General features: G+C 39.4%; 1 protein-coding gene across 2 annotated transcripts in view; it reads left to right on the top strand.

Annotated features, from left to right (window-relative positions):
- NCALD (neurocalcin delta) overlaps positions 1-24538 on the top strand; it is a 453797-nt gene that overhangs the window by 107049 nt on the left and 322210 nt on the right. For both annotated transcript variants that reach the window (XM_008001253.3, XM_073018261.1), the window contains exon 2: positions 12505-12557. The gene's annotated coding sequence lies outside the window, so the exon portion shown is untranslated. The remainder of the gene's footprint in view (positions 1-12504; positions 12558-24538) is intronic.

The following is a 24538-nucleotide window of genomic DNA, read 5'->3' as shown; positions in this document are numbered from 1 at the left end:
AAATGGCTGGCTGACATCCTCAGAATATGTTATCTTGTCCCCCTGATTATCGACAGCCTTCTCTGCAGTGGACGTCCTTTTGTGAGCATGCACATGAGATACAAATATTTCCCACTCATTGCCTTTTCCAAGAGGTCATCCATCTGCCTATTCCTCCGTCCTCCTTTTTAGCAATTTTCAATTCTGTTCTTTCCAAGTCGATGACCATCTGGCCAAATCATTATCCATTATGTATGAGTTAGTGTAGATTTGTACTTCTGGCCATCTTTCAGTCTAGACAAAACAGATATCCAGATGTGTTATGAAGTTCTACCAACTGGGAGGATTTTCTCTCTCTACTATTTTTCAGGGCCACCCCTGAGTGGATATATAATGGCCTACTTCTAGCTGTTGCTGATGTATAATGGAGTATCATATGCAAAATGTGTCCGAGTCTTTTTTTCCCCTATCATCGTCTGGTTACAGGGAACTCCTTTTGAAGCCATAGGTGTGGATTGAGAGAGAGGCAGCAATGTATCAGGAGTAGGTGGCCATAGGAATCTGAGCCATCGAATCATATGGCTTACTTGTATCCATAGGACTTGCTACAGACCCATCTTATATACCACTTCCACTTGGTGACAGAGTGTGACTTCACTTAGCTGATTTTATGGTTTGGTGGATTAAATGATGACCTGTTAGTTTGTGGTGGGCAGCAAAGCTCATATGGTCATCTAGTGTCCTAGGGCAGGAGTTCTGTCTCCACAAGAGCCTGAGAATATGCTTTCAAGGGGAAAAGTCAGCAGCTCTTACTCAGAGAGAGAAAATTAGCAGAAGAGGCTGGTTTTGCTCCAAAACTCTAGTACTCTAAGCCATGATTCTTACATAGGGCTTACTCTAGGCTTGGACACAATCCCCTTTTGTACATGGGGAAATGAACTACACCTCCAGGGATCACAGGGAGATCAGAGGCCACAGAGTTCTACGATTAATGAACATCTTTCCTTTCATGTTTTCATACTCAAATTCTATTTCTTCCTAGCTAACTTTTTTCTAATATTGATCATAGCAATTTATTGAATATATTTTTGCTCACCTTCCTTCAATAGGAATTATTATTGCCTTATTTACCTGTTATACCTCTGAAAGTGATCAGATTTTTCATGGTTTCAAGGAGTTTGATGTAGATATTTTTCTTTACTCTTTTTAGATCAAACTACATCATTATAAAATAAAACACAGATATAACCCCCACTGCAAATCAAATATGTAACATAGTGAATTACCATAAGGCAAACACATTTGTAACTACCATTCAGGCCAGGAAAGAGAACTTCACCAGCCTCCCTAGAAGTCTCTTCTGTGTGACCCATCTCCATCATAACCCCCTTCACTTCATAAGTAACCATTACCTGGACTTTTATATCAGTTGCCCAGCTATGCATCCCTAGATACTATAGCTTAGTTCTGCTCGTTTAATGAATGTTGGTATACCATTCTTTTAATTTGTACATTCCTGCTCCATCCCTTTCTTTTTCCTTATTATTTGTCTGTGGATGAACTCAGCCTTCTGACTTGTAGAGTTTCTCATAGGCTAGATTTTGCTGATTGCAATCTTATGGTACATTTCATTGTGTTCCTCTGTATTTCTTGCAGCGTAGTGGCTGGAATTTGAGGTTTGATCAAACTCAGGTGCAATTCCTTTGGGAAGATTATAGGTGTGTTTTTCCATCAGGAAGCAGATAACATTTGTGTTGTTTGTCTTTTTGTAATACTAACAATGGTTAATGCTTAGATTCATTTAGTTATTGGGGCTTCTAAGATGATAATATTCCACGCTGACATTTTTTTTGCATTTATCACTTGGGATGCAAAGAATTGCTTCCCTTTATCTACTTTATATTTTATTTGTTTATTTATTATTTTTTGTGATGGAGTCTCACTCTGTTTCCCAGGCTGGAGTGCAGTGGCGTGGTACCGGCTCACTGCAACCTCCATCTCCTGGGTTCAAGTGATTCTCATGCCTCAGCCTCCCAAGTAGCTGGGATTACAGGCGTGCACCACTACATCCAGCTAATTTTTGTATTTTTAGTAGAGATGGGGTTTCGCCATGTTGGCCAGGCTCGTCTTGAATTCCTGACCTCAAGTGATCTGCCCACCTCCCAAAGTGCTGGGATTACAAGCATGAGCCACTGTGCCCAGCCCCTTATTTACTTTTTGGTTACCCAGTGATATAGTTCATACAGAGAGACAAGATAAATATTTGATTCTTTTTATTGACCAGGTTTCATAATAATAAGTTGGTTCTTTTTCATCCTCCAAAGGTTTATATACATATGTGAACTTGTGGACTTAAGCATTTTTAATGGCTTCCATTTAATTGCAGTTATCTTTCTGAAAGCTCAAATTATTACATCTTTGACCAGTGGAAGCCTTTGAAAGTTGGCTTCTGTTTGTTTTTTCCTGGATGTTATTCTTGGATGTTCTTTGTGGATATAAAACTCTTGTGAACTGAAAAATCAAGAACTACTTCTCCAGCTCAGGCCTTTCTCTGATTTATTCATGGCCTTACATGACCAGGGAATATGTTTTGAAGAGTGGGGCACACCCTCTATAGAAAGGGAATACATGGTTTCTGTTTACAAATATTGCTGGCTTTGTCTTAAGAGACCAGAACGCTGGCTTCCTGTTGAGCCATTCTCCTCTGGAAATGAGATTGCCTCACCAGTGTTGTTCACCTTTTCCGGAAAGATCTGATATTAATAGTTTTCTTTAGAATAACTTATTCTTTTAGGAGGCATGTGCTCTTGTCTAGTCAAATATCTGGAATAAAATTGAAAATAGTTGAAAACCTGCCTTTTAACATTTCCTCCTGAAATTTTCTATGCAACCCAGTAAAGAGCTATAAATAAACTTTAGGAATAATATAATTAATCTTACTAAATGTGAGAGTGCTTCAGGCTTCTTGCGTGCAGTAGGAGGACTTGCATTAAAGTGAGCTGTGCCTTCAAAATGTAATTTCGCATCCTGACCGCAAGCTTATCGCATCCCTCCCCTTTTAGTGACCTGTTTTTCCTTCAGCTCGAATGCTGTGTTTTTGGTTTTCATCTCTAGCTTGGGCAGTTCTGAACATTTTAACTCTCTCATTTTTGTTACTGTGACAGTGACTTTATGGAAATAGGGCCGTGAAGGTTTTTATGATGAAACATTGACAGGAGAAGTAATACTTGGCCCAGCACATGAAACAGAATCACTCACAAGAAAGAATAAAGGTGATTTTGAAAAGCTTATGACATCAATGTCTGTAACAACTTATTTTGGCTTATAGCATCCATGTTTACAGGCTGAGTAATATAGATTTTCACTTATGAGTTCTATTGTAGAAGACCCTTCGCTCTGTAAAAGATCTGATTCTCTGGCTTTAAGTCTTTTGCCTGACATTCAGGGCCCTCCACAGACTTATTCCTGTCTCCCTCAAAAACACTTAGTGACTTCCTGTTGCCTGTTGTATTAACTATACACTTTTCACCATGATTTCATTTTTACCTCTCCAGGCCCATCTCCCTTTCTTTCCTATGGACATCTCTTCAGATCAGCTATTTTAGTTGCCTCCACTTTCCTGGTATACCCTACATTTTACTACTTTGGTCTTTGCTCACACAGTTTCTTCTATCCAGAATGACTTTCTCTTCTATCTGTATCTGCAGAGATCCTATCATTATTTTAAAATTCCTCCTCCTCCATGAAGTCCTTCCTGATTCCTTCAAAAAAATATCACTCCTCAGAATTCCCAGGCAATGTCTTCATGACAGTTTCTTTATATTATTTTGTTATGTGACTAGCTGTTGTTGCTATTATTTATGTGTTTGTCCCCACTCTGGGGGTGACAACCATACAACCAAATTTTCCTAGGACACTCCCAGTTTATACCTGTTATCTCGGCACCTTGTCTGGTTAGTACCCTCCTTTTACTCTCAAAATTATCTTGGTTTGGACAATAATTAAATGGTCACTTTTGGAACAAATGACCAGAAGGTTGGGGCTGCATCATACTCATCTTTTAATCTCTGGTCACTTAACACAAAGAGCAGTGTAATTCACATATGGTGGGCAAAGGAATTAGCAGAAAAGAGACTGGCTTGTGTTGGGGCAGGGACCACTTTGCCTGGGTCATCAGGAAATGCTAACCAGATTAGTTTTTATTCCTCCCAGAGATAGTCTTCCTAATGGCACTGCCCAGGGGCTATTATTTTCCCATCAGAAGGTTGGGATCCCCCAGGGTTTGATAAACAATCCTTCCCTACATGAAGGCTGCAGGCATTGTTCCCCCTCAGTGGCTAGTGCATTTAGAACTTCAAAGGAGCATACTTGGGCTTTGTGTAGAATATTTAGTTCACATGTGAAAGAGGCTTGCTTTATTTACTTGCATTCCTTTTTATTTAAAAAAATAACCTACAGAAAAGTTCTAGAAAATAGTACATAGTCATACTCTCTTCATTTTGCTACATTTGCTTTCTTTCTCTTGCTTTCTTCTTGTATATACACATAGACTCAACTTTGTGTTTAAGTAAGATGTATGCATAACTGTTCATAGTCTTTTCCTGAACTGCTTGAATGTAGATGAGGATATCATAATACTTCACCCTTCAATACTTCTACATGCTCCTCAAAATAAGGACATTTTTCTATGTAAAAAATATCATTACTACACCTAAGATAATAATTTCACAAAATCATCTCAAATATAGTCCATATTCAAATTTCCTCAAACTTGTTTGGGATCCAGAATCCAAATCTTATCTTGAAACACTACAGTTCCCATAATCCCCATGTGTCATGGGAGGGACCTAGTGGGAGGTAATTGAATCATGGGGGCAATTACCCCCATGTTGCTGGTCTTTGGATAGTGAATGAGTTCTCACAAGATCTGATGAATTTATAAGGGGCTTTCCCCCATTTTGCTCATACTTCCCCTTCCAGCCACTGTGCGAAGAAGGGTGTGTTTGCATCCACTTCCACTATGATTGTAAATTTCCTGAGGCCTCCCCAGCCCTGCAGAACTGTGAGTCAATTAAACCTCTTTCCTTTATAAATTACCCAGTCTTAGATATCTGCTTATAGCAGCATGAGAATTGACTAATACAGTAAATTGGTACTGGGTGTGGGGCACTGCTGTAAAGATACCCAAAAATGTGGGAGCCACTTTGGAAGTGGGTAACAGGTAGAGATTGGAACAGTTTGGAGGGCTCAGAAGATAGGAAGATATGGAAAAGTTTGAAACTTCCTAGAGACTTTTTGAATGGTTTTGACCAAAATGCTGATAGTGATATGAACAATGAAGTCCAGGCAGAAGTGGTCTCAAATGGAGATGGGGAACTGGTTGGGAACTAAAGTAAAAGTCACTCTTGCTATGCAAAGAAACTGGCGGCATTTTGCCCCTGTCCTAGAGATCTGTGGAACTTTGAACTTGAGAGAGATGATACAGGGTATCTGGCGGAAGAAATTTATAAGTGGCAAAGTGTTCAAGAGGAAGCAGATCATAAGAGTTTGGAAAATTTGCAGCCTGATGATGCAATAGAAAATAACTATTTTAGGGGGAGAAATTCAAGCGTGCTGCAGAAATTTGCTTAAATAATGAGGAGCTGAATGTTAATCACCAAGATAATGGGGAAATGTCTCCATGGCATGTCAGACACCTTCACAACAGCCCCTCCCATCAAAGGCCTGGATGCCTAGGAGGGAAAAATGGTTTTATGGGCCAAACCCAGGGCTTCCCTGCCTTGTGCAGCCTTGGGACATGGTGCCCTGCATCTCAGCTGCTGCAGCTCCAGCCTTGGCTAAAAGGAGACAACATACAACTCAGACTGTTATTTCAGAGGGTGCAAGCCCCAAACCTTGGCAGCTTTCACGTGGTATTGGGCCTTTGGGTGCACAGAAGTCAAGAATCGTGGTTTGGGAACCTCTGTCTAGATTTCAGAGGATGTATGGAAATGCCTGGATGTCCAGGCATAAGTTTACTGCAGGGACAGAGCCCTCATGGAGAACCTTTGTTAGGGTAGTGCAGAAGGGAAATGTGGGGTCAGATCCTCCACTGGGGTACTGCCTAGTGGAGCTGTGAGAAGAGGGCCACCATTCTTCAGACCTTAGAATAGTAGATCCACTGACAGCTTGCACTGTGTGCCTGAAAAAGCCACAGGCACTCAACACCAACCTGTGAAGGAAGCTGACAGGGTGGCTGTACCCTGCAAAGCTACAGAGGTGGAGCTGCCCAAGGCCATGGGAGCCCACCTCTTGCATCAGCATGACCTGGATGTGAGATATGGAGTCAAGGGAGATTATTTTGGAGCTTTAAAATTTAATTACTGCCTTGTTAGATTTCAGACTTGCATGGGGCCTTTAACTTCTTTGCTTTGGCCAATTTCTCCCATTTGGAATGGGTGCATTTACCCAATTTCTGTACCTCTATTATATCTAGGAAGTAATAACTTGCTTTTGATTTTACAAGCTCATAGATGGAAGGAACTTGCCTTATCTCAGATGAGACTTTGGACTTGGACTTTTGGGTTAATGCTAGAATGAATTGAGACTTTGGGGGACTGTTGGAAAGGCATAATTGTGTTTTGAATTGTGAGGACATGAGATTTGGGAAGGGCCAGGGGCAGAATGATATGTTTTGGCTATGTCCCCACCCAAATCTCATCTTGAATTGTAGTTCCCATGTGTTGTAGGTGGGATCTGGTGGGAGACAATTGAATCATTGGTGCAGTTACCCTCAGTGAGTGAGTTCTTACAATATCTGATGGTTTTATAAGGGGCTTTCCCTACTTTTGCTCATACTTCTCCTTCCTGCTGCTGTGTGAAGAAGGATGTGTTTGCTTCCGCTACCATGATTATAAGTTTCCTGAGGCCTCCCCAGCCCTGTGGAACTGTGAGTCAATTAAACCTCTTTTCTTTATAAATTACCCAGTCTCAAGTATGTCCTTATAGCAGCATGAGAATGGACTAATACACTGCTATTCTTGTGGTACCCCCCAAAATGTATAGCTGTAGACATACATTCCCCCTCTGCACACCTTTTGTTATACTTAAGGATCCACATGCTTCAAAGATATAACATGATTTTTGCCCACAGGAAGTTTGTAGTCTAGTAGAAAAAAGAATAAGATGGAAATGCATTATATATCATGGGTACTCCAATTTAATTCTGTTCAGGGCACAGGTGAGTTGCTAGGGAGGCAGTGGACTTTTCTATCTGCATGGTTGGGGACAACAGAATATTATGTACACATGGAGTAAGGCTGGAGCTACTACTCATTGATTTTTAAACTTTTATTGAGTACTAGGCACTGTGCTAGCCTCTGGGGATGAACTTTGAACCTGAATCACAGAAGTGAGTATTCATTGTGGGTGATGAGCTTTGAAATAATAACCTCAATATTAACTATATAACCATCAGTTGTGATAAATGCAATGAAGGAAAAGAATAGTGAAGAGCATGCAGCAAAGACCAAACTTCCTTTTGGGGTGGACATGATGGGAGGTCTCACTGAGAGAGTCACATTGACCCTGAGTCAAATAATGAACCTGAAGAATGAGTTCAAGTTAGGTGAATGAAGAGTAGTTAGCAAGGGGTCTCCATGTTGAAATGTCTCCACTGAGGAAGGAAGCAGAACCTACAGAGGGCTGGCACAGCTAGAGTTGAGCCCGAGAGGAGGGTAGTGTCAGGTTGAGAGGCAAGGGACAGGTCATACAGGCCCCAGGAAATAAGTTTTCCCCTTGAAAAAAAAAAAACCTAATTGTTACATGGGCTCTTTTGGAGTTGGGATGGGGAGCAGTTGGTTTGTTAGGACATAGAGAACAAAGTATCCTGATAATTGGAAAGCAAAACAACTTGACAAGGCTGGAATATGGGATGTGAGGGAGGACATCGTGTTGAATTTTGAATTCTTCTTAGAAGCAACAGGGAGCCATTGAAGGGTGAGTATGATCAGAGGGGTGATGTATCAAAAGTGTATTTAAGAAAGAGAAGTCTCAAAGATAAATGAATTACTTCAAGACGCTGAAGGCTGGAGGATCTTGCAGTTGTCCAATAGGTAGAGGATGAAGGCTTAATTAAGGCAATGGAAATGGGTGGAGACCAGAAGACAAAGTTCTTCAGTAGTCACTATCTACGGGATTTAGTTATTGATGAGAGGAGGAGGAAGTGGAGTATTAAATGGTGTTCAGGCTCCTGGCTATGTGATGAGTGGAAAAGCATAGCAAGAAAAGGAATTGTTTTGGGCAATTGATGGTGTTTTGATTTGCCCCTGATAAGTGCCCCTGATAAATTTGATTTGTACCCAATAAATGATAAGGGAGATCCAGTCTGATGTTACATAAGCAACTGATTAGTTAATGTTTCCTGGGCTTGAAGATGTTCTCTCTGAATATTTTTGATCTATTAACATGGTATTTATTAAGCAAGTTGGAAGCATGCAAACTATTTATAAAGGAGTACTTGCATTTTACAACTGACAGATTGCTTTATTCAGAATTACTCATGACAGGCTTTTTTGTGTCTGTTTGAGAGACATTTGACTTTGCTACAGTTTTTTAAAAATATGGTATTTCTGGTATGTTTATATTGTGGGTTTTCAAAGGCAGTTAAATGTCACAATTAGGTTTGCTGTGTTCTGTTTTTTTCCCATTCAGTTACCCATGAAATATACAAGTACAACATCTGGCATTCTTCTTTATAAGAACTCTGGCAAAAGAGCAACAAGGATTAGATTCAGCACTTGTCAAATCATCCAATTGTAATATTTTCATCTAGAGTTGAATCTGAAGCTGGGTGAAACTGCCATGTAAAGAGAAGTTCTGCATAATGTCACAGAGGGGCCATTTAAGAGAATTCCTTTTATGGTTGGGGCATTCTTGAGATGCCTGGAATAGCCCATTTGTATTGTATCATTGAGATGGAAACACAGCTAGGACGGGTCAAGCCACCATGATGACAAGATCCACAAAACACTTCTTTTCTGTTATTTGTCAGACTAGAGCCTTGGTTGGCTGATAATAGCAGACCTTCCTTTTTTGCTTCATTTTTCTATGGCAAATCCTTGGTCTCAGAAGTGGAAAGCCCCTTTCCTAGCTTGAAGGCCATATATTCTTAGAACTGGAAGGGACCTCGATAACTGTTTTAATCCAAATCCCTGGCATTTTTGCCAATGAGAAAAATGAGACAGAGAGATTACACAATTTGGTCAAGGTCAATATACCGAACTCCCTGCCCCTGCTAGATTCCCCCTTGGGAATGGGCAGCCTCTCTCTTCCTTTTATTTTATTTTATATTTATTTATTTATTTATTTTTGCCAGAAATCAAAGAGTCTTCATTCACTTTATAAAAATCATCTGACTCATTTGAAAGAAAAATAGAGATGTTTTTCTCTGAAAACTTATTTTTGTTTTATTTTAAATGAGTTTTCGTTCTAACCCAGTGTGATTCCTCTCTATTCTAAGAGCGCTTTCATGGCACAGTATGACCTCTCTCTAATGGCCAGTGTTGCCTAGCTGGGCTTCAGTATAACGGTTACAACAAAACCCTCTGTGCTTTGGAGCATAGCATCATCTCTAAATTCAGGAAAGAACAGATGCTAGAAACTGTGGTCAGCGTCACTGCCTGGGCCTTTAGGGCGGGTGATGCTAGGAACTTCTTTAGAAGCAGCTATTTATTCAAATGAAATTTTTGATAGGATCTTTGATTTTTGAAATAACAAATCTCATACCTTGACCCCAGGACCAAGCACCCCATGACTTGGGAGTGCTAATGGGACTTGGTTGCCACTGAAGGGAGGGTGTATGATGGGGTGGGTGATACCTGGAGCACTGGCCCAGTCAAGGGAAAGAATGAGAGTTTTAAAAATGAGTTGTAAGGGGGAAAGAAGACAAAAACACATGTGGTGCTTACCATTTACTGGCTTGGATGGGGGGAAATGGATTCACCAGAAGCCTCTTTCTCAGGAACCACCATGACTACACAGTTCTACCTTTCTCTCCATACCTTCTCCCACCAGAAAAGAATGGTTTCTGGTCTGGATGTGTGGGAGGGGTGGTAAGTATGTCTCTAGTTCATCATGTTGAGTATATTCTGAGACTCTAGGGGCTTGGCTTAGAAAGCCAAAGCCTTTGCTTTGCTCCTGCTGGAACCTGTTTTCTGTGAGGTAGTGGACACTGCAAGAACCTGTTTCTGAAAAGGATCTGGAGGATGAGACCAGAGGGGACACATCAATACTAGCTCAAAACAGAATGCCCCTACATTTTAAGAGCTCAATTAGAGAAAAACAGGGTCTGTATAGTGGGGTGTTCTCAATCTGAACCGTTTCCAAGAACTGCAAGAGGGTGCTGTCATCTGAGCTAAGCACATGGAATGATGAAAAATTGCATCCTGGTGGATTTTCCTCAAGTCTTTGGAATAGATATAAATCTCTTCTTGCTGTTGCAAAGCTTAATGCTTTATTGAAATGATCATAGAATATTGGATTATTCTGTTCTATGGGGACTCAGAGATGATCTGTGCTGGGGAGTCTCCATTTGTCCTTTCAGACCCACCCTCCCCCTCTTCCACACTGTTCTGGATCCAGGGAGGCTGGTCTCCATGGATCCCATCAATGGGCTCCCCTGACCTCTGGTTTCTATTTGGATTTGGCCAATGGGAGGCACCTGTATCACCTCCTCTTGGTGGTTCCCTTAACCCTGTTCACCCTGTGTAAATAGTGCCCTGCACTAAAGCTCCCATTTGAGTATATCATCTCTTTTCTACTGGGACCCTGTACAAATACATCATCTAATTCTGTATGTCCATTTTACAGATGAGGAAACTGAGTCACAGGAGGGCTATGGCTTTTCTGGTTGTGTCTCTTTCCTCCTCATGTTCCCAGACATAGCTGAGTATTTCCAACCTGATATCGTGAGTCCTAGAGTGCTGGATGGGGATTAGGAGACCTCTGGCACTCCTGTCCTCTCTACTTCAATGTGATGGTGCACGCCTAAGAAACTTCTATTTATCAAAAAACTGTGTCCTTAAATATGGTATTTTAATAGGACAAAAAAGTAGTTAGGGAGAAGAGTCTCTGCTGGCAGTACACTGTCATTTACTCGGCTAGCGGAAGGTCAGAAAGTATCTCTTCCCCCATGGTGGAGGCACCTGGTGCCAGGGCTTGGCTAGAGGCTGTGGGCTCATTGACCTCCACCCATCTCAACTTGGTGCCCTGTTAATACTGTGGTTCTGAATGTGAATACCTAAGCCAATTTATTTCACTTATATCTTTATATTTTCCTTTTATATGGGCATCATAAAAATCCAAAAGAGTCTAATAGAGCTCTTTTAATATGTATAAAATAAAAATTTTAAGTCTTAGCATTATATCACACTATAATGTGCCACCATTTCTTTCTTTATAATTGGTATATAAAATAGTACTGTGTCTACAATCAGTGAGTCCTAATTGATGAAATATGGTAGGAAGCTTATTAAATTATCAATATAAATCAAAAGATGAATTGGAAAGCTAAGAACTGAGGATGTCTCTATTAATTCTTTTGCTCAATAAATACTTATTAAACATCTTCTGTGAGACCAGTCCCGGTCTAGGCATTGAGGATCCAGCTGTGAAAGACATAGACATGATCTGTGAACTCAACTCACAAGGAAGACAAGAAATACTGAATATATATTTGTATATATGAAGTTACAAAAGAAAAAGTGCAGTGTTCTTTGGGAGTGTTAATAAATGAACTTAAGATGGTCAAGTGCAGCAGATGACTTGACTGGAGGAGCAACACTTAAGTGGAGAATGGAAGGACAAGTAGGAGTTAGTGAGGTGGAGGTGAGTGGGGAAGGAGGAAAGTTAGTCCCGGCCAAGGGAGCAGTGTGTATGAACACTGGGAGCTGGCAAGAGGTGAGGTGGAACTGAAGGAAGTGTGAAGTAGCTGGAGCTCAGGCAATGGTACAGAGATGAGAGATGAGACTACAGAAGTAGGCGGATGTTAAATGATGAAGTACCTTACATGTCATGGCAAGGAGTTTGGCTTTTATCCACAGGGCAAGAGAAAGTTGTGGAAGGGGTTCCAGGAGAAGAGTGTTATGCTTAAATTTTAGAATGATCACTCTGACTACTGTGCAAAACTGAAGTGCTATATATCACAGTCAGATGAAGCAAGCATAGTAGTAGTCATATTCGCTTGATTAGCGGGATGGAAGTGGGATGAGAGGACAATAGCAAATGATACAAGGGAATCTTGGAGCAAGCAATAATCCCCATCACTGATTGCATTCTGCAGATATTATGTTCTGATTTTAGAAACAATCAGAACCAATGTAGAACCAATAATAAAGAAAGAAATAGTGGCATATTAAAGTGCAATACAATGCTGACTTAAAATTTGTGTTTTATATATATTAACAGAACTCTATTAGATATATTTAGACTTTTTAATGATTCTTCCTAGTTCCTGATAAGCTAAGACAATAATTTTATTTTTGACAGAGTGATTTCTTCTGACTTGAGCCTGCAGTGTGCTGTGAGAGATCCGACAGCAGGTAAGTATAGAACAAGTTTTTCTTAGGGTTGTAAACAACACTTTTCTCCCAAGATTCCCTAAGACATACATAAACCTAACATTCTATGTAATCCTCATTTTAGCCTTTTGAGTCTTATTTCCATCTTATACATGAGGAAATTGAGGCACTGGTAACTTGACATGCACAAATATGTTCATCACAGCATACATTATGATAGTAAAATAATACAAGATGAAAAGGAGAGAATGTAAATATTCAATAGTAGGTAAATTGTATTAAATTAATTATGGCACATTCATTTGATGGAAGTATTTTAAAAATATTCATTATCACCTTAAGATGTTCTCTTCTATTCCTAGTTTGCTAAAAGTCTCTATTATAAATATACGTTGAATTTTATTAAATGCTATTCTATATCCACTGAGATGATCAAATTATGTTTATGCTTTCATTTGTTAATTTTAGTTTACATTAATGGATTTTCTAATGTTAAGCTACCTTGCATTGCTGAGATAAAACCAACTTTGTAATGATGTGTTGTCTTTTCTATACTTAGATACAATTTGTTAAGTTTTAGTCATAAATGAGATTGACTAAAATCTTTCTATGATTTTCCTTGTCAGGAATAGTTTTCAAAATACTGAAATTACTTGCTACTTAAATATATACTGGAACTTGACAATAAAACAGTTTGGGCCAAATGTTTTCTTTGAGGAAAGAAATTTTACTAACTGATCTATTTTCTGGTTTATTTAGATTTTCTATTTCTTCTTGAGTCAGTTTTGTTATGGTTTCAGTTACATATACATATTTCTGTTGAATACATATGAAGGAGGGGAATTTCTGGATCATAAGGCAGGCATATGTTCAGCTTTAGTAGATACTATCAAACTATTTTCAAAAATGGTTTCACCAATTAAAAAATTTATACTATAATCAGGAGTGTATGGGGGTTCTAATTAGTCCACATATTTTCCAAAACAAGGTGTTTTATGTTTTTTTTGTTTGTTTGTTTTTTTTTTAGTTAAGCTCTTCTGGTGGGTAGGTAATAGCATCATATTGTTTAAATTTGCATTTCCCTATAGACCAATGAGGTGGGGGCACCATTTCATATATTAATTGGCCATTTGGGTATCTTGTTTTGTGAGAAGCCCCTTCAGGTCTTAAAAATGTGAAAACATTGGGTTGTTTTAAAAATTAAATTGTCTTTCTTATTGAGTTGTAGGCATTTTTAATAATATATATTTTAGGTATATCCTTGGTAGGATATATGTGTTACAAATATCGTCTCTATTTCTGTGGTCTTTTACTCTTTTTTATGAACAAAAGTTTATTATTTTATGAATTTCATATATTATTTTACCTTTACATTTCAATCTATAATATGTCTGGAATTGATTTCATTGTACATGGTGTGAAGTACAAGGTCAAGATTAATTTTTTTCCATGTGAAGATCCAGTTGACCAAGCCCCATTCTTTTGCCATAGCACTATATGTCTATTTTGGTTAGGGTTACTGAGGTATGATTAACATATGGAAAATTCATTCTCTTAAAATATATGGTTTGATACATTTTGAAAAATGTATGTAATCATTGTTTTACCTCACAATCAAGAGGTAGAACGTATCTAACACTTGAAAACGTACACCTTTGTAGTAAATCTACTCCCTCTACCTGTAGCCCTTGACAACCACAATCTGGATTTGGCTCTCTGCTTTCTCTTTTTTCCAGAATATATAAATGGCATCATATAGTATTCAGCCTTTGTTTCAGATTTTTTCACAGGGATTTTTTTTTTTTTTTTTTTTTTTTTTGAGATTCATCTATGCTGTTATAAGTAACAGTGGTTTGTTCCTTTTTATGATTGAGTAGAAGAATTCCATTGTGTGGTATACCGCAAGTTTATCCATTAACCAAATGATGAAGATTTGGGTTGTTTGCAGTATTTAGCTACTAGGAATAAAGCTGCTACAAACATTCATGAGCAGGCCTTTGTGCGGACGTATGTTTTCCTTTCTCTTGGGTAAATTACTAGGAGTGGGATTATTGTATCATACGGAAAGCATAGCAAATATATGTTAAACATTATTTTTAAAAATCCCCCAAACTGTTCCCAAAAGGACTGTGCCATTTTACATTCCAATCAGCAATATATGAAAGTTTTAGTTGCTCCATAGCTTCTCTAGCACTTGGTATTATCACTCTTTATAATTTTAGCAATTTGAGTGTGCAGTGTTATCTCATCATAGCTTTAATTTTCATTTCCCTAATGATATTGAACACCTTTTCATGTGCTACTTTACCATCTGCATATCTTCTTTGATAAAGTGTCTGTTCAAATCATTCACCCATTTAAAAATTATTTGTCTTAATGGTATGTAGCTAATTAGAATATATTCTGGATACAAATGCTTTATTAAATATGTGCTTTGCAAATACTTTTTCTCAGTGTCTAGTTTGTTTCTTTAAAAGTCCTAAAAGTATCATCCAAGGAGTAGAAAGTTTTACATTTTGGTGAATTTCAGTTTATCAATTTTTAAAAGTGGAAGAGTAGTGTTTTTTTGTTTTTGTTTTTGTTTTTTTCTTGAGACAGAGTCTTGCTCTGTCACCTAGGCTGTAGTGCAGTGGCGCTATCTTGGCTCACTACAACCTCCGCCTCCCAGGTTCAAGCAATTCTCCTACATCAGTCTCCCAAGTAGCTGGGATTACAGATGCCCACCACCACACCCAGCTAATTTTTGCATTTTTAGTAGAGACGGGATTTCACCATGTTTGCCAGGCTGGTCTCAAACACCTGACCTCAGGTGATCCACCCGCCTCAGCTTCCCAAAGTGTTGGGATTACAGGTGTGAGCCACTGCACCCAGCCTGGAAGAGTAGTTTTAAGTACTATTTAGGAAATCTTTGCTAAAATGAAAGATGCAAAGATTTTCTTATTTTTTCTAGAAATGTTAAAGCTTAAGCTTTATATTTAGTTATATGATCCATTTTGAGGTAATTTTTTATGTCTTTTGTGAGGTAAGGGTCAAGAATAACTTTTTAATATGGATGTCTAAATTTTCCAGCATCACATATTGAAAAAGCTACTCTTTCCCCATTTTAATTACTTTGACACCTCTTTCTCTCCCCTCTTTGGTACTCTAATTATATGCATATTAGACCATTTTATACTGTTTGACAGCTCTTGCATGATCTTTTTGTTAAAAATATTCTTTCTCTTTTGATTTCAACTTGGATAAAGTTTCTATTAATCTATCTTTAAGTTTGTTTATTTTCTATACTTTCCCTCCCTCATCTAAGATCCTTTATCTTTTCTTGCATTTTATCCTCCTTTTCTATGAAAGCCTTTAACATATTAATCATAATTATTTTAAAGTCTCTGATTGTTCTAAAATCCAGGCCATCTCTCTTTCTAGCTCTGTTGATTGCTTTATTTTTACAATGAGTTGAGGGCTTTTTGTTTTTGCTTTTTTGAGTGTCTTGTAATTTTGATTGCATGTTGGAAAGTGTTTGTAGAACAACAGTAGATAATAAAGTAAATAATATTGCTACTCAGAATTGGGCATACTTTTTCTTCTGTAAGATTGTTGATATGGAGGGTTGAGTCAATCTTGTTAGTAGTTAACAACAAGATTGGTAATTAGTATTGAGTTTGGGTGGAGTTGAATTTGTGATTGCTGTAGTTACCTTCAGCGTAACAGACTCCAAAGTTCTCCAATGGTGGACCGCAGTGACCTTATGCAGTGGCATGCCAGAGTGTTTTTCTACATGTCTAAGCTCCATCCTCCGTTTTCAGCAGACTCTTCACCCTTGCTCCACAAAGGGGACCTCTCTCTCCATGTTTGTGCTCTTCTGCTAGCAGTAGATTGCTCTTGTTCATTGTACTAGGCAGAGCTGTGGTGGTGGTGGTGAGTTCTCAGTTCAACTGGGCCAGCCTCAGTCTTAGGTAGGCCTTATGTTTCTGGGCCTTGGGACTGGGGCTTTGTTAGTGTTCCTGCTTCTCTTCAAGGCAGCCAACCTTTGCCTTGTATCTGTGGAGTGTTTTGTGTGGGAGAGAGTTTCCTGCCCCTCTCTCACTGGTAACAGACCTCTTGTTTGTGTCAGCACAGAATCCTGGACCTGCAAGTTTCCTGTCCTTCCCTTAGGGCAGATGCCAGGCTTTTGCTTGTACCCCTTTCCAAGAATCAGTGGATTTTTGCTTGAACCTTGGGGCTAGGAAGGTGTTTTGGTCCTCTACCAGTTGTTGAAAGCTTTTGCTTAATATGAAATAAAGTTTGGGAAATAGATGGAGTTACTTGCCTCTGCCCTACTAAAAGGAGAACTCCCCAGTCTCCAGCCCCACCCTTCTTCTTTTTAATGAGTGTTCATTGCGGAACCCTAGGAAAAAGCTTGAGAGAGAGAGCTGGGGCTCATCTCATGTTTCTGAGGCTCCCAGGGATACTGTCATATTTGCCCACACTTGCCCTTTAGAAATTCATTAACATTTTAGCTGTTTTCTTATTCCTGCTTTCATGATGGCTGCCTCTTTCTACTGTGCCCTGCCAAAGGGGACAGTTTGTGTGACCCCTTTCTCCTTGGAAGGGCATGCCACTCTTGGTAAACTTAGTTCACTTGGTTGCCTTGTGTCCTTAGCTCTCTAATGGGTTCACTACAAATATTATTTTGTTGATTATGAAGCTTTTCTTGTTGTTAGGATAAGAGTGATGTTCTTTGTGGTTTTCTGTATCTTACATGGATGTAGAACTGTGTTGCAACTTTTTAAGAGTCACTGGCTTAAAGGAAAATTTTGGTTGTAAATACAATTGCCAGTCAAAAATGAATGGAAACCGAATCAAAAGAAGGCAATAAAACCACAATCTAAAACTTAATAGGAAAACTGAGAGGACTTAAATTTTATTCTTTTATTAGGTTGGCTGTGTTTGGCATTTTTCTTTGTTCCTTTGCAGAAATATATGACTACAATGGCAGGAATATTGCAATAGAATAGCTTTATTCTGAGGTCTGGGGTAAGGGAGAGAGGAAGATTGGCTTCTCCTTGCCATAAATGTCTTCAAGACAGGGTGGTGAAATGGGAGAAAAATGAAAAAAATACAAAAACGAGACAGTAGAATGGGCATTCTGGAGAAGGTTGCAGCTTCTCAGAAGAGGGGTGTACAGTTAAAGATCTTAAAGAAGGACTACTAATGTCTATGGGTCGAGAAGTGCATCAGTCTAATTCCACAACTTATTGATTTCCTAGCCATCTTGGGAGCATCACTTCAACTTTCAGCTTGGTTATATTAACCGTCTACACCCTTGGTATTCCAGGGGTGGTCCAGGCGCCAGCAGCATCTGCACCCACTGAGATCCTGTTAGAAATGGAGAATCACAGGTCCTATCTCAGACCTGATGAATCAGGATCTGCATTTCAACAAGATCCCTGAGTGATTCTTGCGTACTAGAATGTCTAGAATGTACTAGATGCGGTGTTTTATGTAATCATGGTTTCTGTGTTTTTTGTAGTCAACTTTGTATTTAATGAGATTAAAATCTTTCAAAGTCAAAATATTGTGAAGGTAACTCTACTGTAAGGATAACCTGGTGGGGTGGGGGGTACAGTGCACAGAATTAAGACATTTTAAATGCATTTTCTAGTTAAATTATCAATTTAATTGAACAATTATCATTGATATGCTTATTTAAAACTTATTACTTGTAAACTTTTTTTTTTGAGCTCTGTGCTCCTAGCATTTAAAAATTCTTTCTTGTAGCAGGGATTTTTCTGGTGCTTTCTCTGATAAAGAGATTTCCTTTTAGACCTATTGCTATGATGGGATCATTTGTATACCCCCCAGGATTCATACGTTGAAACCCAACCCCCAAAGAGATAGTTTTAAGAGGTGAGAGTCTTTGGGTGGTGATTACATCATGAAAGTGGGGCCCTCATGAATGGAATTCATACCCTAATAAAAGAAACCTATGGGAATTTTGCCCTTTCCATCATGTAAGGCCATAGCAGGAAGGCACCATCTATAAATCAGGAATAGGACCCTCACCAGATTCCGAATCTGCTGGCACTTTGATCTGAGACTTCCCAGCCTCCAGAACTGTGAGCAATAAGTGTTGCTTATAAGCCATGCAGCCTATGGTATTTTATTATAGCAGCCCAAATGGACAGAGACCCACATGAAGCCTGCTTCCTAGGGCAAATCTGCCCTCTCCATATTGGTCTCAGCTTAAGAAACACGTTCCTGCATGAAGTTGCTATTGATGCTTCAAACACCTGGCTCACAGGGTCGTAGCAAGGACCCATTCCTCTGACAAGGTTCTTGCCAAGAGCTCTCAACTTCTTAATCTTCCCGACTTTGAGTATCTTGTTATTCAGTGAAGGGAGTGTGCTGCCAAAATTCTAGTTTTCTCAACTCTTGATAAAGGTTAATTTTACATTTGTCCAAATTCTTAAGCTGTTCTCTTTCTTTTAATTCCATAGAAAATGCTAGCCATGATTTCTGGATTAAAGCACCTGCTCTCCTTTTGTCTTTCCTTTTGTTTTTGGACTCAGGTATTTTAAGCTCATTCCTTTCTCCACTTAGTGAGAGACATGAAGTCAAAACATTCTGGCAACATCATTAATTTTTTTTTTTTTAACATATCTTGTTCAATTTGGGACCATTACCTATGTGTTCCAAGCAGGTAGCCAGAGAAGGGCACCAGGTCATGCCTCCCAGTGGAGTCAGCCCAGGTAAAGAGTTCTGGTTGCCCTGGCCAGTGAATTCTGGCATAATCTCAATGGTCACCCTTAGCTGCAAAGGAGGCTGAGAAATGTATCTTTAAGTTGGGCATATTCTTTCTGCAAAAGCAATTGGAGCTGGGCTTGTTATGGATGGAGAACTAAATGTAGACATCAGACCAACAGGGAGCTAAAGATTAGCGGTAGGACCAGTGCTGCTGTATTGGAGAATGAGCTTAAATTATAAACAGATTCATCTATAATGACACCTCCTATTACTTCGATTGCTGAAATCTTCTTTCATGGAAAAGAAAAATACGTGCTGCTGAGACTAGAAATAGAGAGAGGGGGAGGTACCTAGCCCACCATGCACTTACCCACTCTCAGGCTCAGCAATTCAATTCACTACCTTGAGGGAGCATGGAGGGATGTAGTGAGGTGGAAGAATCACCTTCTAGTAGTTTCAAGAAGATAAACATTTTGTTTTATGTGCCCAGGTAGTAGGAATGTTGAGATGGAGAGAATGATGCTTCTTCTAGTAATTATATATGTATGCGTGTGAGGGTATATATTTATGTGTGTGTGTGTGTGAGTGTATGTGTGTATATATAAACATATCTGATTGTTAAATATTATTACATATTGTGCCAACTGTATTATATTAGTTGCTTTATATGTTTACTCAACTCCTACTACTAATGACCTTGCAATGTGGTGATCTGCTATGGGATCTGAGAAAAGGGAAAATTCATGTGTGTTTTGTAGTCGTGAAGCCCTTTTAAAGGAGATGGGATGAACTGCTTATAGATCTTAGAGAATGGGTAGACTTGTTTCAGGTAAAGAGGAAGGGTGACTCAGGGTAAATAAACAGCAAGGACCACAGCCACTAGGCCTTCAGCTGTTTCAGAAGCTCACTGCATGATTCATCATTAGATCCCTCTGCGTTTCTTCTCAAGACACAAACAAACAAGCAAATGCAGATGACTGGGCAGTAGCTTCTATGATTACACATCCTGCTACTCCCTGCACTAGAGGAGTGTTTGAGGCAGGCGCTGTTGGTATATAGCAGGCTCTGGCCTCTCCTTACGTCCTTGTCGTCATTGACTCCTGATGTAATGCTGATTTGGAAACTCTTAGCAACTAGCCCGGCTCCCTACCCGAGGCTCAGCCCAGGAGTTGGAATTGACAGCTAATTGTTGCCACTGATTGCTTTGCTGACAGTGCTCTGTCGCTATTTTGGTTTTTCTTGAGAGTTCCTTAATTAGAGAAAATGACATCGTGTGCTGTCCAATCAGTTGCTTGTTGGATATTATTACATTTGTAGGAGAATCAGGCGACATTCCGGCTTGTTCCTGCCAAGCTAGTATGAGGTTCATGGCCTGCAGCACAGTTTGCTTGGCAGAGCAGTGGTCCCCACACAGCTGAGACCAGTTTGCCACTGACTTAAGGGAAAAGCATTCTGCATTCCCAGTGTGGACTCAAAGTACCCAGGACTCCTTCTGGGCAATGTCCCATTGAAACTTTACACCTCACAGTGTCCATTGCCTCATAAGAATGTTGAGTTTCTTCTCCCTGAAATGAGATATTTCAGGATTGCTTTGATATTTGCCTTTCTGACTAACATGGAAAGACCCTTTTGTTTTTCCATGGGAGAGATACAAATATGAACTGAAGATGAATTTCCATTTGGTGAAACTTTAAATGTAGACATCAGACCAACAGGGAGCTGTCTAAATGTGGTTTCTCATACAGTATAGTAAGATCTCAATACACTACTTTAACAGGAAGGACGATCTTAAATTAGAAAATATTTTGAGTTATAAAATAAGTTTGAAGAGTTTTACAATTCTGAAATCCACAGAATAATTTTTACAAGCTGATTTTTAGGTAGCAGTCCCTTCTGAGGCTATGTTTTTGAATTATTTTGGAATAGCACATACCTACTTTATGTGTTTATTTACACATAAACTAGGTAGGAAAGTTTTATACATAAGATTGTCAAATGAGCACTGACCTTTCTAGTTCCTTATTTCTAACATTAATTCATTGCATCAAATATTTATTGAGCCTTCAAGGGTACCCTTGGGCTTAACAAAGAAGTATGGGACACAGTTTCTATCCTCAAGAAACTTACATCCTAACTGGGAAATTAACATTCTCAAGTGAGACCCCGTGACTTCCTCGAAGGGATTTATAAGGTTGTGTAGCGTTTTTCCTGGAGTTATCAGTGTTGGAACAGAGAGTAAAGAATGCAGGATTGATCCAGGCTTGAAAAGATAAGAGGAGAAGAATATTGAGGATCTATGGAGAGTTTATAACATTCTCAGATTGGGCACAGAAGGAAGGAGACGAAGATGTATCTGTGTCTGTGTTGGGGGAGTAGGGGTTGACCATAAAGATGGAGAAAGTAGTTAATGGGTATGGTGGATGGGTAGAAGTCAAAGAGGACTCCATGAGGTCAAGAAAGAAATGAAGAGTAAGTAAGGGTCAAGAGAGATCAAACAATGTCTCTTGTCCATGTTTCCTGTGGGTCTGTCTTTGCCTCCTCAACTACATGGTAAAAAAGGGACCAGACATGACATTTCTCTTGTGCATCCTTCCCTGAAGAAATTCACAGCTAATTCATGGGATTTATGAAGACCATTTGGTTGAAATTATCAACTTTCTTGTACATACATAGAAATGATTGAGATGCTCATTGGTTCGTGTGTATAGTGACCTCCAAAGCGTTTCCTGATGTAATCTTATATGGTATAAACACACCCACACACACAATGAAGAAGAGGAAGTCCCCATCACCTGATAGTTGTTCATTACTTTCAAGTAAGGGAAAATTATTATCTCTAGGGAGACGTCAGAGAGACCCCCATGCTGGAGGTGATTTTGCCTTACCAGGAAAGTCAAAGTTGCTGTTCTTTCCCACAGGCCGACAGCTTTTTTACTCTTCCTGGTTTTTCAGGCTAAGTGTATGTGAAGGCCCAAATGAACAACTTAAACTTCTTTCTGTTCCTGTTACTGTTTTCCTGCTCAACACTCAACTTATTCTCATGTTTATATTTAACCAATGTAATCCTCATGAAAGACTTTTACAGTTGAAGTCACAGCGAAAGCTAGAGAATAAAATTTTAATTAAAAAACCAAATTTAAAAAGCTCAGACTTTATGATGTCATAATTACTGTAGATTCTTGGATATTTTATAATTGCTGATCCCTGGGCACCACACCTGTTGGGGGTAGCAACTATTTGGGGCCAGTGGCAAGGACAGTAAAAGAATTTACCAAGACAGTTGTAGGTAAAGAAAGGCAGATTTATTAGAGAAGGTATGCAAATACACTGCAAGGATGCAGTGGGTAGCACAGCAGAGAAAGGGCTGTCTGCAAAGAGGTAAGGGTTGGAGGGAAGTTTTATAACATCTTGCTGGAGGGTGCTACATGTTTGTGATTAGCTATATCTCAGAACAATTGGTCATTGCTCTCCCCACAGTGGGGCCCTCCCCAACCTGAAGCCCTTCCCCAACCTGGGGCCCCTACCTCATTGTTGCTTACTTATCTTATCAGGACTCCTCACCACCCACTGTAAGTCCCTTGATATAGTGTCTTCCATTCATCTTGGCTACCCAAGTGCTTTCCAGTACTGGGGGACACAGTGGGGCCCGTGCCTTAAAGTGAATGTGTCTAATGTCCAGCTCGAACATACCAGCAGCGCCTACTGTAAGAGCTTTTTTTTCTGAGGTAGCATTTTAAAATTCCTTAAGCTGTATCCCAAACATGAAAGATTTGACCTGAATCATGTGGTTACCATGGCATCTAAAGAGAGCCCTTAGAAGCTCATCGATTTCTCCAGACAGAAAGATGGCAAACTGCTCCAACAGAACATTTTCTACCTTGCAGGCTGAGAATAAACACTATATTTATCTGAAACAGCAAATCTGATCTTCAGAACTTCTCTCAAGCATAATCTTTTATGAGATATTTGCTGAAAATTGCTCACCGGTTTATATGCTCCAGCACTGACTTGTAGCAGCTTTTCTTTCATCTCTGACCTGGAAGCTTCTTTTCAAATAAAATAGAAATATGAAGGACCCCAGCTAAGAAATCTCTTCCAATTTCAGAGAAGGGTTGAACTACCCTGAGCTTTCCTCCTTATTCGGGGAGACGGAAGCAAAAACAGGTCTGCCCTGAATAAAATGCAGGTCCACTTTGTGCACAGGCAACCTCTCCCCTTCTGACACAGTTCCTTGATGTTACTCTAATTCTCATTAATTGCTAACTCTAAGGCAACAGAGCTTAATCTTTGAAAGGATTGCTTTTTATACAATCTTATTGTCTGAAATTTGTGCTTAATAGAAAGGTCACTGGACCACCAGCTTTTTGCCTTAGAGTTAGTAGGCAGGGACTGTCTAAGTCATTGATTTCTATTGCTTGACATTTCTATAACACTTGGCGTATTCAAAACACTTTTTTACATCCATTGTTATTTGAGCCACAATGGAGTAACAATGCCGTGAGGCAGAGAGACAGATATTTTTAAAAAATTACCCCTCTCTACTTTTTTATTTTTTTGAATTAGAGGACCAAAGGTATAGGAGAGACAAAACTTTTCCTCTTCCCTTTTAGGGCATGTGTGTGTGTGTGTGTGTGTGTGTGGAGGGGGCCACGGGGAGGGGGCGGTAGCTGGGCTTGGGAATTCAGATAAACAGGAGAAAGCCAAATCTATTTAATACAAGTTTTATGTGACCTGAGGGCACTTACAAGGAAATGAAGACCCAAAGAAGCAGTTAGAATCAGTTACTTCTACACTGAATTGGACAAAGACTAGTAAATTGTGTAACGGTGTCAAGGCAGAGGGGCTTGGTCGGGGGTAGTTAATTGGGTGGAGAAGCAACTAGGAAAATAAGGGTGAGTTTATCAAGGTTTGTTTGTACAGATTTCTACTGGCCTCAACTTCTTTTCCTTGATGTTAAGAATGTTGCTTTCCTTTTGGTATAAGGAGGACATTTTTGTTCACATGGGAGTTTTATCTCCTGCTTTTAAGAAACAGAAGGAAGGTCAGAGTGATCTTGCATGTGCTTTTTTTTTTTTTTTTTTTTTTTTTTTTTTAAACTGCCTTTAATTCAGAATCGTCAATATGCCAGAGCAGCATATTTTGGAGTGGCACATTCCTAATTACTTTAGAGTTTGTGCCTTTTAAAAAATCAGTTCTTAACCCGTGGCAGACCTGGAACTAGAACCTATTCCTGTCCCTAAGGGTTGTTCAGTCATGATGGACCAAGTATGAGAATGGGAACA

The sequence above is a fragment of the Chlorocebus sabaeus genome, chromosome 8 (genome assembly GCF_047675955.1).
Source record: "Chlorocebus sabaeus isolate Y175 chromosome 8, mChlSab1.0.hap1, whole genome shotgun sequence".
NCBI classification, from domain to species: domain Eukaryota; kingdom Metazoa; phylum Chordata; class Mammalia; order Primates; family Cercopithecidae; genus Chlorocebus; species Chlorocebus sabaeus.
Note: the sequence above shows the minus strand (reverse complement) of the source record. Positions and strands in the feature narration are given on the sequence as shown.